This window comes from Panthera leo, chromosome B1 (genome assembly GCF_018350215.1).
Source record: "Panthera leo isolate Ple1 chromosome B1, P.leo_Ple1_pat1.1, whole genome shotgun sequence".
In the NCBI taxonomy this organism is placed as follows: domain Eukaryota; kingdom Metazoa; phylum Chordata; class Mammalia; order Carnivora; family Felidae; genus Panthera; species Panthera leo.
This window is the reverse complement of record NC_056682.1, coordinates 115,580,727-115,587,125: the sequence shown is the minus strand read 5'-3', so window position 1 is coordinate 115,587,125 and position 6,399 is coordinate 115,580,727.

Below are 6,399 nucleotides of genomic sequence, written 5' to 3'. Positions count from 1 at the left end.
GTGCACAATAAATTTAAAATCTAATGGAGGAGAGAGGATCAGCCCCAATACGTATAAGCACAAGTGTCAGAAACATGGAAAGAATGCTGGGGTCTCTGGAGATACACGTAGAAGTGCTAAAACACAGGCGAGTGAAAGGGATAAAGAGTGGGCGTGCGTTACTAAAATGATTGGAATGGAGCTAAGTATATTGCACTACGTATGGGACCAGATTGTTCCATTCATCCCTCCCAAATTAAATTTCACTTTTCTCGTAGGAATCTTTTGTGGTTAATGGTTCCAGAGGGAGGATTTGTCTTTTATTTTATTTATTTTTCAGGAGAACACACCTTATGCACACAGAAACACACACACATACACACCCACACCCCCAAATGAAGCATGTTTATACGTCCTTTAAGATATCTGTGGTTTTGTCTCTTCACTGACAGAGTAAAAAAATAAATAAAAGCTTGTGAAAGGAATTTTGGAAAAGGCTCACAAATACATGTTAATGGAAACAGAGATATTTGTACAGAAAAATTTCAGGGACATTCTAAAATAATGACTTTGCAATGCTTTGCCGATTTTTTTAAATGGACATGATGATATATCCTGGCTTTGTTTGTGCACTTTTCCTTATTAAGAACCCCCATTACTCTAATTAAAATAACACCATCTGGTTTTAATACTGTACAATAAGTCTTCTACCCCTTAATCCCAGGGCCAAAGCAACATTCAGAGTCTGGACCATGGAGAGGTCATGTGGTATTAGTTCACTTGCAGCTACAATTTATGGATTTGCTGGTGGAGGAGCCTGAGAAGCAGTGGTGCTGGAGATAAAAAAAAAAAATAGAGGATCTGGAAGAAAGAATAAGATACTAGAGTTGTGGGCATACATGGCAGATCCTCTCAAAATAGAGACCTTCACATTCTAGAGAGAAGACCTTTTTGAAGAGACAACATTTGATGGACCTCAATGAATTAAGGTCAGATAGAAACCATACTAGGCAAAAGGACTGAAGGAAAAGTGATTTTGATGGGGACAACCCTGGTGAGGATAGAAAGAAAATAAACTCATCTGAAGTGGAGAGGGAGAGAGGAGACGAGGTCAGAAAGGTAGGCGGAGGCCACGTTGGATTTAGAGGCTATTCTGAGGTAATGGCAGACTGGATATTTGTAGCAGAGGAACATGTGACATTTTGCTTTTTTCTAAACATACAAGAAAAAAAGCTCAACCGCAATTAAAAAAATATATAAAAATAATAAAAGCAATGGATGCTCAAAATACCAGAAAGAGGTGGGAACCAAAAAGAATTAGAGAACTCCAGCCCCTCTTAGCTTTAGTCAATTACTGATGCCAGAAATGCAGGCCCAGCATTTTCCTATAGTTCATGGTGTTTTGTTTTGTTTTGTTTTGTTTTTCAGGAGACTAGAAATCCAGATTTTTAGGTAAGAACTTTCCATTTTCTAAATGTTAGCAAATAATACAAATTTTTCTAAAATTGGGATACAAGCCATCACATTAAACACCAGTCTTTAGTAGACAACACTAAACATGTATGGAAGCCAGATGAAGCCCTGGACTTGATAATTTACCATCTTATAATGTTGCATCTTGACTTTCATAGACTGTGAAGGAGAACAGTGAAAAGAAAACACATATTAACATTTACACATAGGTAAGGTGTCAGTCAGGGTCCTGGCAAGAAACAGGTGTCAGACAAAGACAGGTCATTAAAGAGAGATTGATGAAGGTGAATTTATAATGATGTAGGCAGTGTTCACGAAAAGCAACAAGGGATGTTGATGCACTCAGGGCTAGGATCAATAGGTGTTAATGTTGCTATGTCTGAAGTTGTCATTTCTGAAACCTGGAGAGGAGTCACAGAAAGGGCATTCATCCCCATATGTGGCCTTTGGTGGAAGAATACTGTCACTACCAGACTAGGCCATGTCAGAAGAAAAGCTAAGAACCCTCTGTTTTCACTGTCAGATCTTCTTCAAGTGCCTTCCTTCGTCAAATCCAGCAAAGAGCTAGAGATTTAGGGAATCTACTAATGCAATCGATATCAGTCAGTCTCCTGGGACATAAGAGGGCAAAGAAAAGCCATCAATCGGGTACCTTTAAAAAAATTGATTTCAAATATATTACAACTTAATATTTATACCAATCCAATAAGCAATAACGATCTTTCCAACTTGGGACATTTTTATGGGAACCAATTACAAACTAAAAGTTGTGGCTTTTTTTGTAAACAGCAAATTACAGTCATTATACAAATGGTCTTTTCTTACCTCACTCTGTTATATAATTTACTTGTAAACTTTATAAACTGGGATATACATATAAGATGTTCTTATTAGCATTGTCCAAAATACTAAATGGGCCAGTTTGTCCCCTGGAAAAAAAATCAATGGGGAGGAATATCTGCTGGGGAGAGAGCGATAAACTGTTAGCCCTAATTCCAGCATTAACTACTATGTTTTCAGGAAAAATAAGGTAACTGCTTTTGGAATTACTCTTAGAGTGAGAATCTTAGAGTGAATAAATGGTTACGAAAGATAGACTTTAACCTCAGCTCTGACACTAATGAGCTCCGTGTCAGTAGGCAAGCCATAGAATCCCCCATAATCATAAAAGGGGTGGTTGTTTCCAATGGAGGCAGCATAAACTAATGGCTAAGAGTGCAGACTCTTCTCAGAGAGTCAGGGTCTCAAATCCTGGCTCCAGCTCTCTTGGCTGTAGTGTGGTTGCTTTGAAGAATGACAGGAGATGGTGTAGAAGCACTACTAAGCCAGCACCTTGTCCATAGTAAATATTCAAGCATATTGTAAGGAATAAAGTATCACACTTGATGGCATTCTGAGGCAAAGTAAACAGAGCTGATTATAATCATTACTATTGTCTATATCCTATGAGAGTGTCCCTAGGAACATTCTTTTTTGCCAGCTGATGAGGAGATAAGAGTTGGGTTGTTGGTAGATTACCTGAAGAATCTGAGAAGGATGTTGAACTAGCATAATATTCTGTTTGGATAGTCCCTAAGGCATTGTTTTTTCTGTGAAACTCCCACCCCTAATAGCCCATTTTCCCCCAGTTAATCCTTCTCTTTAAATGCTTCCTTTGATTTATTTCAAGGCTACCAAAACATAAGTTCCTTCAAAGAAAGTTCACATTCCCCTGCTCCCTGAACATTTTCTTGAATTGTCTCTGCCTGTTCTTCTTCCAGATGGTCAATCTCTTCAACCTATCCTACTCTTAACACTGTTAGGTTTTTCTTGAGATTGTTTTTCCCTGTTAAGTAATATCTATTACTTCTCTTCCGAAGCCCTAAACCTGTTTTTGAGCAACCTTACACTCATTAAAGAAATAAATCCTAACTACTTTTGAGTTGTATTTACTGTTTTTAATTAAGAAAAGTCTTGCATAGCATCCCTACATATCTCCACACTAAGAATGATTTTTAACGCTCCCAAACTGAAGCTAATGGTGTAGTGGAGAGCATACTCTTCATAGAGAATTAAAAGTCCCTTGAAACATGTAAAAACGAGTTTTGCTGTGTATTTCTCTCAGACATTATACAAGGTAGCATCACTATATTTGGATCTTGGAAAGTTATAAAACATGGGTATGTGTTAAATAGTTTGCATGTTACTGTGAAATTTCCATAGACATTGCTTGGCTTTCCTGTTCTCTAAACAAGCTTTAAGTGTGGCGTACAACTGGACAAAGAATGGGACATCTGAGTGGCTCAGTCGGTTAAGTGTCGGACTCTTGATTTCAGCTTAGGTTATGATCTCACAAGTTCGTGAGCTTGGGCCCTGGGTGAGGTTCTATGCTGACAGTGCAGAGCCTGCTTGGGATTCTCCCTCTCTCCCTCTCTCTTTGCCCCTTCCTCCCTCCCCCACAAAATAAATAAACATTAAAAAAATTAGACAAAGAATAAATGGGTATTGCAAAAGACAAGAGCACAGTGGTAAGAAGTGATAGGCAAAGTAGGAAAAGAATGGAGGATAGAATGATCTCAAGCTCATAGTCTGCCTGAAAAGCTTTAAGTGAGACTTAGAATATTTTATATGCATTAGCTGATCTGATGTTCTCCATCTGTTACTAGCCCCTGGAGACTGACTGGCCATTAAATACAGAATGATGACTGGTGTAGCAGGTGTAGTGAAGTGGGAAGGTGTGGAGCAAATAAAACAAATCCATGGCATCTATAAGAAATGTTGACCCCCAGGAAATTTTAAAAGGTTGTGCATTGTGGTATTCATGACGTATGTGTGAGCGGTATGATGGCAAGTGTATTTCTCCTGAAAGCACTTCAATTACTTGCATATTGTTATGTCTTTAGAATTCCCAGGTCCTACACTATATAATTACTTAAAACTCAAAGAGAACTATGACTTGCTTTGACAAATTGCCCTTTACTGCAACTCATTGGCCCGATGTCAATGGGAATGGTGCCTGGGCTACACCCTTTGCTTAAATGATTCTCTAAACCTACTGCTGTGAGTCAGCTATTCTCTTCCTGTAAGTTTTCCTTGACACCGTTTGACATCTGCATCAAATTGAAGTTTCTTATTAGCACTTTTTAAGATTTCTAGCATTCCACCTGATGCATCTCTTTCCTACATTAAGACTGTCTCTGCTCAGTCCCTGTTTATTCCCTCTTCTATACCCTCCATTTTTCTGCAACTGCTTTTCTTAGTGCATCCAACAAGCTCTCTCTTTTTGTTGACTCCATCCCTCCTTTGCATAATTTTTTCTCAAGCTCTCAAGATGCTGGCAAGAAATTTGCAAAGGGTAATTTTCTAAAGAATTGTCAGCATTTTATGAGGGCAATTCTTCCCTTAGATATTAAATACAAGGGCACTGTACAGGAAAGAGTTTTTTAACCTTTTTTTTTCTTATCAACAATGTCTCCATGACCTTGATCCTTGGGTTAGGCTAGAGAGATTCTTTCGCTCATGAAACCTGCATCCAGTCCAACAGCAAATCCAGTTGGCTCCACCCCCAACATACCCTAAATCCAGCTGTCTCTCATGACCTCCACCTTACCTCGAAAATCTAAGCCACCTGTGGTTCTTGCCTGGATGCCCTTGTCTCTTCTCTACACAACAGCCTGGGTGAAATTTTTAAAACATGTTAGCTCATGCTACTCCTCCGCTCAAAAGCTCTCAGCAACTCCGTCTCTCTTTGAAAATAAAAGTACTTATCAAGTCAGTAAGGTTCTACACAATATGACCCACCTTCTTCTCTGACCTCATGTTCCAGCTCTCTCCCCTTACCCATCCCATCTGAGTCTCCCCCTCAGCTTCTTCCCAATGTCAGAAGTTTGCCCATGCTCTTCTTCCTGGGCTGCCATTTCTCCAGAAATTTCCATTCCCAGACCCTCACTTCACTCAGGTTTCTATTCATAGTTGCCTCCTCTAAGAGATCTCCCTGACCACAGAATCTAAAATAGCACTGTCTTCCTCCGTTTCTTTACCCTGCTTCAATTTTCCTCATGGGGCTCATCCTCTGTCTCCTATAGTATTTACATAATTTTTATTTAATTATTTTACTGCCCTAAAAAATAACTGGAGTGTAAAAACAATGAAAGGAGGAACTTTACTGGTTTGGATTTCTGCTTCTACCGTTGTGCCTACTAAGCTGCCTGCCATATAGAAGGCACTGTCAGTGAGTGTGTGTTGAGTGAAGGGGTATAATTTGGGAATATCTTCTGTGTCCTGGGGCATCCTTTGCTCAGGTAATTTTCAGAAGTATCAATAGCAATTTTATTTCAGGAATTTGTTGATGTGCTTCTACAGCTTGGATAAATGAAGGGATGAGGAAACAAGTAATGCATAAAGCAGTGGAGGCAGCACTATAGCACACCCCCAAAAGGGTCAAACTGCAAGATATATGGAGGCCACATCACCAAACCAAACCTATTCTCAAGCACTGGCAATGCTTTGAATATGCTAGGTGTGTAAAAAAGAAACCCCAGTTGAGGCTAAGACCAAATGGTGAATTTCTAAACTTTACCAGTTTTACATTAAGGCAGTAATGCTTCAAATACCACTCACTCTCTAAAAGTAGATGGAATACACAGGTGGATTCTTCTGATGGGGAATGATGTGGGGGAGGGGTTTCTTCTTTCCTAGTTTAATGTGGAGTGTATAATAATCTTTGTCCCACTCTATCCCTCACTCACTCCTTTCATGTGCTGTGAATTATCCAGTTTTGTAGAATTTCAAATGAGATTCTTGAGTTCTGTTCCTTCCCCACCCTTCTTCTTTGGCACAAATTGCCAGAAGAAAGTGTGTCATTTCATTCTGCCCATCCATGCTATAAGTTTTACAGGGGCAGCTCCCATAGATAGAAATGACGTTGTCTGGTGTTGTCTGAGAATGGGCAACTTTCTAGTATCTTGC